The sequence below is a fragment of the Hordeum vulgare genome, chromosome 2H (genome assembly GCF_904849725.1).
Source record: "Hordeum vulgare subsp. vulgare chromosome 2H, MorexV3_pseudomolecules_assembly, whole genome shotgun sequence".
Lineage (NCBI taxonomy): Eukaryota > Viridiplantae > Streptophyta > Magnoliopsida > Poales > Poaceae > Hordeum > Hordeum vulgare.
Genome location: NC_058519.1, coordinates 471,822,232 through 471,832,761, shown reverse-complemented (window position 1 = coordinate 471,832,761; position 10,530 = coordinate 471,822,232).

Genomic DNA, 10,530 nt, shown 5'->3' with positions numbered 1-10,530 from the left:
TTGAGAATAGGATTATGGCATCCGAGGTAAACATAACAATATGAGAGAGAACACCATTTTAGTTATAAGTTCTCGATTCAAACAATTGTTTTTTCATTTCCCACTAGGTCACCTTGGGCCAGCTCTTGACTTTCTAGAAAGAGACAAGAACGTCAATTGAACATAAGGGAAGAAAGAAATACCCACGTGGTGCTTGATATCTTTCGAGATAGCTGCCTTCTATCGTTATGCTTTGGAATGATCTTGAATAGAAGCATGGCATACCATAATGATGTTTGGTATAATTCACTTTGTGCCATAATATAAAAGTGGAAGCGGGGAATATTCCTATAAAAGTTGTCGCTCTCCCTACCATGGAATTCCCAATTGATCTGGTGGATACATCGAACGAAGGAAAGAATACAACTTTTGAGTAGTCCGTCAAGTGGATTATAAGTAGATTCATAGTACTTTAGTCGTAGATCATACCTAAGTGGGTTCAAAACCTTCTCTTACAAGTAGCTACTATAGGTCCAAAATCAAAGAAAAAGATTTTTCATGTCCTGAATATGTATCTATATGGAAAGTCTACGGTGTACTATCAAATAAAGCAAAAGATCCTTCTGTGGTAGGTATGAATCGATAGCCTCGATAAACTTTGTTTTTTACCTTTCAAATTTTTCGAGCTCCTGATAGATAAAAGATACCAATGATTGTAAGAACCTCTAGGTTTGATGGTAGCTTGCCCTTCGCTCGAAGTACACTTCTGGTGCACTTCTCACTTCTCAACCACTATCGGTTGATTTCTCGCGCAGCTCTTTGATACATCCAATTTGTATCATATTTTCCTATTGATATTTAGTATGTTTTAAGTCATTATATGACTTTCTCTCTTATTTTACAGGGTTTATGCAAAGGGGGGATTATCGGTACCTGGAATTATAGACTGGAAAGGGCTATAGAAGATGGGGATATTTTCTGGAATTCCAAATGACCTCAAAATTGATAGAGATTTTTTTAGAATATATAAAAACTAATGGTGACGTAGATACCAGGAGGTGACCGACAAGGTGGCCATGAGCCTGGTGGGCGCGCACACCGAGCTCTTGGGCCACCCAACAGGCCTTCGGCTCCCATATTCATCTATATGAGGTGTTCTGACCTATAAAAAAAATCATAAGAGCACTTTCGGTATGAAGCGCCACCGTCTCGAGGTGGAACCTCGGCAGGATCACTATTGGTCTCCGGTGGAGCGATTTTAGGGGGGGGGAACATCCATGTTGGAAGGGGAAACCAAAGCCATCAACATCACTAATGCTTCCTACATTGTGGGAGGACCAATATTCATCAACATCTTCACCAACACCATCTCATCTCAAATCCTTATTGGCTTATTCATCCCTTGTATTTAATGTTTGTCGAAACCTCAGATTGGTACTTGTTGGTTGCTAGTAGTGTTGATTACACCCTATAGTTAATGCTAGTTACTTTACTTTGTGGAAGATTATATGTTCAGATCCTTCAGCATATTCATAATACCTCTAATCTTGAACATGATGATGATTTGTGAGTAGTTACTTTTGTTCTTTAGGATATGGAATAAGTCTTGCTATAAGTAATCATGTGATGTTGGTATTCGTCCGATATTTTGATGATGTATATGTTGCTCTTCTTTTGCTGGTGTCATGTGAACATCGACTACATGAAACTTCACCATATTTGGGCCTAACTAAAAGCATTGGGAGTAATAAGTAGATGATGGGTTGCAAGAGTGCAGAGACTTTAACCCTAGTTTATGTGTTATTCTGTAAGGGGCTAATTTGGATCCATATATTTTATGCTATGGTTAGATTTATCTTAATTCTTATTTCGTAGTCGTGGATGCTTGCAACAGGGGGTAATCATAGAGGGCTGTTAGTTCAAGTAAGAATTGCACCCTAGCACTGCTCCAGCCACATATCAAATTATCAAAGTGCCGAACACGAATCAACTAAACATGATGAACGTGACTAGAAGACAATTCCCATGTGTCCTTGAGAGGACTTTACTTCATATAATAGAATCTTAAGGCTTGTAATTGCTACAAAAAGGATTGGTCCACCTTTATGCACCTATGTTACCATTATTAGTTATCACCTGTTACGAATTGTTCTACTACAAAACTATTTGTTACCGCTACTGTTTGTACTTGCATGAATTACCTTGCTAAAAACCACTTGTCATTTCCTTCTCCTCCTCATTGGGTTTGACACTCTTACTTATTGAAAGGACTATGATTGATCGCCTATACTTGTGGGTCATCAAGACTATTAGCTGGCACCATTGCCGGGGAGTGAAGAGCCTTTGTGTAAGTGGAATTTGGTAAGGAAACATTTTTGTTACATGCTGAAATTTATTGTCATTTGTTACTATGGTAGATAATCCTTTGAGGGGCTTGTTCGGGGTGTTTCTCTATTGGAAGTGTCAAAATCTGCTCCTCAACTTGCTGAACCTACTAGAAATATTTATTATGAAATTCCTTCGGGTATGTTAGAGAAACTACTAGATAATCCTTATCAAGGAGATGGAACAATACATCCTAATATGCACTTGATATATATATATATATATATATATATATATATATATATATATGTATATATATATATATAATTTGTGGATTATTTAAGCATGAAAGTTTACCGGAGGATGGAGTTAAGAACAAGGTATTCCCTTTATATTTGGAGGGAAAGATATTGATATGGTACTGGCTATTGGATGATGCTGGAACATGGGACTGGAGTTGATTGAAACTAGAATTTAACCAGAAGTTTTATCCCGTGCATCTGGTTCATCATGATCGAGCCTAAATATATAACTTTTGGACTCGTGAAGAAGAAAGTATCACTGAACATTGGGGGGATTAATTCTATGATGCACACATGCCCTAATCTTGAGCTCTCAAGGGAAATAATTATACAAAACTTTTATGATCGACTTTCTCATGATAATCGATCTATGCTCGATACTTCTTCTGTTAGTTCCTTTATAAAGAGGACTATTGAATTTAAATGGGATCTTTTGGAAATAATTTAGCGAAACTCTGAAGATTAGTAAATCAACAAAGGTAAAGAGTCATGTATAAACCTTGAGTTTGATTGCGTTAAGTATTTTATGGAAACTAGAGCTTTTCATATGTTTTGTGCAAAATATGGCCTTGACTCTGAGATAGTAGCTACTTTTTGTGAATCATTTGCTACTAATGTTGATCTACCTCAGGAGAGGTGGTTTAAATTTGTAGCGACCCAACTCAAAACGAGTCAAGCCTCTGTGTTTCTGTGCCATCCCTGGATCAGTACGCTGGCACACACAGTACATCAATGTATATATCAAAGTTCAATCACATGTAATAACGTAAAACTGATATATACCTGAAAATCTCAGCGGAAATAGTCAAGGGAGTGGAGTCCCAATAAACACCAATGGCAAGTTGAGTGCAGACCGTAACCCTGAATCGTACTCTTACTCGTCGAAGAAAGTATCCGCAACATAAGACGTTGCAGCCGTGTAGGTCAGCATATTGAATATGCCGGCAAGTCACAAAAAAGAGGGTAAAATATCATCTATACTATATGCATATATGGCAGGTGGGGCTGTAAGTTTTTTTTAGCGGAAAGCAAAGTTTTCTCCTACAATAAAAGAGGGGCTAAAAGCAAAATATTACTATGTTGTTGGTTGTTAATGAGATGGTTCCGCCAACCAGTTCTCATACCCAAGTTATCAATATTACCCACATCAAGTTTATATAATGGTGTTGAGAATTCCTGATAATTTCGGTTCCTTCGGCTCGAGTTGTCCATGACCGTTGACATGGCTAATCGATTAGGTTTGAGTACTCTGCAGAGTTTTGCACACGTTCCCCACAAGATTTGATCGCCTCTGAGTATGTCCTCGCACTTCAGGGTGTTTGAAGACCGGATGATCAAAACATGGTCTTTCAACGGGTCCCTCTGAATCCCTGTCGGTGCCCAACCAATCCTACCGTTCTTCTACATCTGCTAGCACCGCCTGTCCAGAGTCGCCACGTTGTCCAACCAAGCCAGATCCCATAATGACTTGTGGCTGTGCAGGTAAGCCTTGGGTCTTGAAAATATCCGTCCGTCTCTTTGAGCCTGTGTGAAGCTTTCCGCAAGATGTCATTGCGCTTCCCCATGCATCCCGGGTCGCCCACTGGTTTCTCCAGGGAGCCCGTCTAAACCGTCCTTCACCCAGAGTTGCATTGCATCATGAGGTCTTGAAAAGTCTTGTCTTCCCCGGTCTTGGCTATTAAATTATTCTCGTATCACTCGTGATAAACTCTGAACCAGAACCCCGTCTACTTAAGCATAGCAAAATAGAATTTGTCGTCCCGGGCCAAGTAACGGGGTTTTTGGGTGTCTACCACATGATACTACATCAAGTAACCATATTTTTCCAAGTACCTAGTCAGGATGCAATAGGGTGTTTGAAGGGTAGAACTACAATGCATGAAACATAGGTAATACATGATCAAATGAATTGTCTTGCTGATAGTTGTCGTTATCAAGCGCTTCTAAGTAGCAAGCTTCGCACTCTCGGTAATCTATCGATACAAACAAATACACACTATAAGCACTACAATCATTAACAAGCAAAATAACATCACTAGCATATTATTACTATTACATAAAGTGAAGAAATTCACTTCACCTAATCTAAACAGAATCTGTTTTTGATAAAACCCCAACTAAAAATATTAAAACAAAAATTGAAACTTAAACTACTGAAAGAAATGATCACTAGGAAGTAGCAGCAAAAAGAATCAAATTAAAAGCTATTTTTAATCTCCTGGAACAAGCAAAACAACATTTAAACTAAATCTGATCTAATTCAAATTTTGAAATTTCAAACATAGGTAAATAATATGTTTTCGGAGACTACAAGAAAATTGTGATCTACTGGAAAAAGAATCAACCTCATTGGACTTCTAGAACAAAAGTTAAGAGCAAAACAAAATTGAAATTCTCTCTGTTTTTGAATTAAAACCAAAAAACAGAGTAACTAACTAGTGCATGGGGGGGTACGTTGCGTGTTCTGGTTGGCAGAGATAGTGTGTGCTACGGGGAATACTAGCAAGCGGCCGATATCTAAATAAAAACTCCGGCTAACTAATAAGTAAAGAAAAACCGGCTCGGTCTTTTAACTAAAACCTTAGGGGTATAATGATTCTAATCTACACCGTAGATTAAAGATCTAACGGCTACAGGCGGGAGATGGGGCAACTCATAGCGACAGGGGCTCCGGCGAGGCCGAGGCGGAGGGAGGTCGGGGGCGGCGCTCCGGCGGTCTCCGGCGAGGCCTGAGGGGTCGGGGAGACGGCAGGGTTCCTCCTCCGGCGATTGGTGGCGGTGGTGAGGCAGCTCGGGGGTCGGGGAAGGAGCAGGGCGCTGGGGAAGCTTCGGCTGGAGCTTAGCTCCGGCGAGCTCGGGCAGGGGTGGCGGGGCTTGGGCAGGGCGGCGACGAGGGGGAACGGGGCGAGGAGGGGCCGGGGGGCTTCGGCTTCTATAGGGAGAGAGGCGGGGGTTCAGAGGGAAGGAGATCGGGCGGGGTAAGGCAAGTCCGGGGAGGCCGGGGCTGTCGGGTGAGAGAAGGTAGGGGAGGGAGAGAGAGAAGGAAGGGGAGGTGGGGGATGGCCGGCTCGGGCAGGGGGGCGGAAGGTGGGGCCCACGGTCAGCGAGAGGGGCTCGGGGGCGGCTCGGTCGGCTGGCCGAATCCTAAGGGATTCGGTCAGTTGAGGGGGAATTGGGTGGGCCGAGGCTATAACGCGCCCAGGGCGCTTTCTTTTTTTAAAAAGAAATCCTTCCCGATTTTGATCTTTTTCAAAATTAGCAAGTAAATAAATATAAAAAGGAAATAAAATAAATAAATAGCAAATATAGGGGCATTATATACCAAAATTTTCAGAAAAAAATTTCCTACTCGTTTATCATTTTTCCAAGATCAAAATAATTTTTTTGAAATGTTTTTTCATAAAAACCCTAAAAGCTTTATTTTCTTTTTGCAATTATTTTCTCCATAAAACTTTGTTTTTTTCTTGGCTCAAATGTTTTCAAAATGCCCCTAATTTTGAGAGGGTCATATTCCTCCTCTCTTTTTTGTTTGAGAGAATATATTTCTCGGCATTTCTTGAGTGGAGAAAAGAAGAATAGAATTGCAAATCAAAACCGAAAGAAATTCAAATGCCAGCTCCATTCAAATTCTTTATAGTTGAAGAAGTCATGTCATCTTCTCTCATTGATTTTAAATGGGTGAATTTGAATTCACCGAAAAAGGGGAAAGTCATTTTATTCCCTCTCATTCAAAAGTTTTTCAAAAGTTTCAAATTTCCCTCAAGTTTCAATCACTCAAACAAACAACCAAACAATCTATTAATTATATTAACATTCCAAAATTTGGGATGTTACAAACCTACCACACTTAAAATGAATCTCGTGCTCGAGATTCGAAGGGGCTAGAAAGAAAGGTTAGGGTTTGGAGGTCTTCTAGCAAATCCAATCTCCTGCAAAGCGGGATGCTACCACACTTAAAATGAGAGTTACCAGTCCCTCAAATTTTTAACAATCCTCTGGGATCTTGGCAACTAACTCCTCACATTCTTCATGGTAACTACATTGGCGAAGCTCTTCCATTATATTCATAATTTTTCCATCAAAACGAGGGTTCTTCTGTTGATATAAGCTTCTTCCGTTACTGGGTCTTCTTAACTGATAGTCTCGTGATCAATTCTAAATAACCTATCGATGATTCTCATGGTGGTCTACCATTTGTGGTTATCCTGCAGAGAGAGAGGGGTCTTGGTTTCATCCTCACCGTAAAATTTCTTACGCGTGACAACAAGTGCCATGTCCATGGGGCTTTCATCATACCATTCTAAGGCTTTAAACCAAAGCTTCAAAGAACTTCGTCTCTCTCTGTGGGTAAGTCTCTCTGATTTACCATTTCGAATAGCAAGATAAATGATAAGAGTAAGTCATCATGGTGATCAATCCATTCCGCACCCAAATCATTTCTTTGTATAAGGTTTAGCGGATCTCGCATTCTAACACTTGGGCATCCTCACAAGCATTGCAGAATTTTTCTTGTCCACAAACGAAGTTCGGATAATCCATTGGTTCTGCAAGCTGAACAAAACATCTAACGTATCTTCACAACTCTCAAGTTTTCGTATGCTCCTAATTAAGAAAATGTTTGTTGATCCATCATAGCTTCTTCCAAGTTTCCTTCTCCAAAAAGGTAGTACTTGATCCTTATTAGTCCCGGGGTCTGTGGGTTGCAGGCCCACTTTTACTCATACTTGGAATTACTCTGCCTTTAAATCCTATAGTGTTTCCTCCATCATACTCTTGGGGTAACCATCATATAATAAAAATCCCCAGACTTATTTTTTGGTTCACACGCCACTCTGTGGGATACCATAAGAAGGTATTGCTTCATCGATAAATCATATTTATTTCATACTCAATCCTTTATTACATCCTTAATTCCTCCTCAAAACTCCAAATTCAAAAAAATAAGTTTATTACAAATGCTGCCATCCACATTGTTCGGTATGGTCAAGCATTTCTACCAACTTTATTCATTTGTCTCCCTTGGAGATACTTTAGTTCCACAGGAAGTTTCCAAGGTGCTCCTTGAAATCATCCATCTTTTGCTTCCTCATGGTGGCCATGAGCTTCATTTCCATCATCTCCGCATGCACTTCACTCAGGTATTCCTGGGTATGACGAAGTCTTGCTTCAAGTATTTCTCCAATCTGACGTATGGCTTCCATGGCAGATTCACGATTAGCATCAAACAAAATTGCTCGTGGTACACGTGAAATGAAAAAGTATTGCCCCATAGTCTTTGGACAAACTCCTTTCACATGGTGGAGGTGTACTTCCACATACCAAAGTTCCACTCCATTTTCCATGAACGGGTAGCCTTTATAGACTACATCTCCTTCAAGATGAATGTGCTTCATCATGTCCTTCAGGACTTTTGGGTAATCATGATCACTGGTCAGGGTCATGATCATTTCTGGGCCCTTAAGGAATGACTCGTAGAGGGTTGTCATCTGCAGGTGTTAGAGAATAGGTACTCAGAGGAATGTATAGGTCTCCTTGGTAATCATTGTACATTCCTACTCAGTGGATCCTGTGAGTTTACCGATTACTGCCACACTTAAAATGAATTATACTCATGCCTGCATAGACCATATTTTCTCATATCCTCATAAATGTTCAGAGATCTTTGCTTGTAGAGGAAACAACGCATACAGTTTCAACACAGGAAATCATGACACAACAATTTTATTGATTCATGAATTATTACAATCTCAGAGGCTTCTGTTACAAAAATTCAACTCCATAATCTCATGAAAAACAAGAGTGCTTCAGGTTACACTTATTGCCACTGTCAAAACTTAACTACTCCAATTTAGCTTTCTTCCCATGTGGACAATCACTAGCATACTGTCCTGCTTCCTTGCAACGAAAGCAAATGAGTTCGGACAAGTCTCGAGGCTTCTTAGTGTTTGCTTTTGCTCCTTCGGTTTCCTGCTTCCTTCCTGGGCACATATTCATGTAGTGGCCCAATTCCTTACACTTGAAACATCTGATATGACTCAGGTCTTTATATGCAGAGATTTGACTGTCGCTGCTGTATTTTCTCTTCTTTCCCGACTCCTTCATTTTGGCCAGTTCTTCTATTTCAAGTGGATCAAACTCTACTTTTTCCGTTGGGAAATTTCCTAGATATTCATGGCTTTCCTTCATGCAATCCGTTGAGAAATGTCCTTCTTTTCCACATGAATAACAAGCTTTGGAGAAAAATCTTGTTAGGCCTTGTCCATCAGGGTCTTCAATATTTTCATTCATCAGAGGTTCTTCTAGAATCTTCTTCTTGAGTGTTTCCTTCATTGATTATTTCTGTTGTTGGACAACTTGTTGCACCTTGGGGTAAAGGTAGCACTGGGCTGGGTAGTGGGTGGTTCCTTCACAAAGGAAACAAGTCACCTGACTACTTGGACACTCCTCAGCTGGGTGATTTTCTTCACAATGAGTGCATCCATCCTTGTGTTCTTCCGGGGTGTGTCGTATTTCTCCACAGATCTTGCATGCACAAGTCTTCTCCTTCGGATTATCATAGCACTTCTGAATGAGACAGGATCTTAACAGAGTCTTCTTGAATTCGTCCCATGTTTCTGCTCCACTAGATCCTTGTATGGCATGGTGCATCTTCCACCAGACAGTAGCACTTTGGGTAAAGTACTGAAGAGCGTGTTCCACTTCATACTTCCTTGAGATCAAGTTGCTCCCGAAGTGGTTCTCCATGTTCTGAATCCATATATCAGCCTCCAGCTGTGTCATTGGTCCAGAGATTTTAAGTCCAGCTTCATACTCCATCTGGTAGGGTTGAGGTTTTGGGGATGAGATGGGTAAGAGAGAGAGGGAAATACACACAATACAAACAATATTTTTGAGAATAGGTTTTATTTGTGGCCGTCGGAAAACACACACCAATGACGGCTCACAAATCATCGTATCTAACATGGGTATATAGCAGGGGTGTGGACTTCTAATGGTCATATAAATATTCGAACACTTCAGGGTCTTCGAGTTCTTCGGGTCTTGAGAGTGTTCAATTGGTGTAGCTTCAATTCTTCAAATGCGTGGTGGAATCCTTTTTACTTTGAAGTAGAACTCCGTTGATTCTTCATGAGGTCAAAGGGGTAAAGGGATTGTATAACTATTTGAGGTGAGAGAGAATATTTGATGAAATCAGAAGAGATGAGAAGTGAAAGGTGTTCTAAAACATAAGATTTTTGAGAGATCCTATCCTAAGAAGTTTCCAGTTTCTAGGGTCACGTCCTACAGTCAACATGTGCTCTGATACCATTTCTGTAGCGTCCCAACTCAAAACGAGTCAAGCCTCTGTGTTTCTGTGCCATCCCTTGATCAGTATGCTGGCACACACAGTACATCAATGTATATATCAAAGTGCAATCACATGTAATAACGCAAAACTGATATATACCTTAAAATCTCAGCGGAAACAGTCAAGGGAGTGGAGTCCCAATAAACACCAACGGCAAGTTGAGTGCACACCGTAACCCTGAATCGTACTCTTACTCATCGAAGAAAGTATCTGCAACATAAGACGTTGCAGCCGTGTAGGTCAGCATATTGAATATGCCGGCAAGTAACAAAAAAGAGGGTAAAATATCATCTATACTATATGCATATATGGCAGGTGGGGCTGTATGTTTTTTATAGCGGAAAGCAAAGTTTCTCCTACAATAAAAGAGGGGCTAAAAGCAATATATTACTACGTTGTTGGTTGTTAATGAGATGGTTCCACCAACCAGTTCTCATACCCGAGTTATCAATATTACCCACGTCGAGTTTATATAATGGTGTTGAGAATTCCTGATAATTTCGGTTCCTTCGGCTCAAGTTGTCCCTGACCGTGGACACGGCTAATCGATTAGGTTTGAGTACTCTGCAGAGTTTT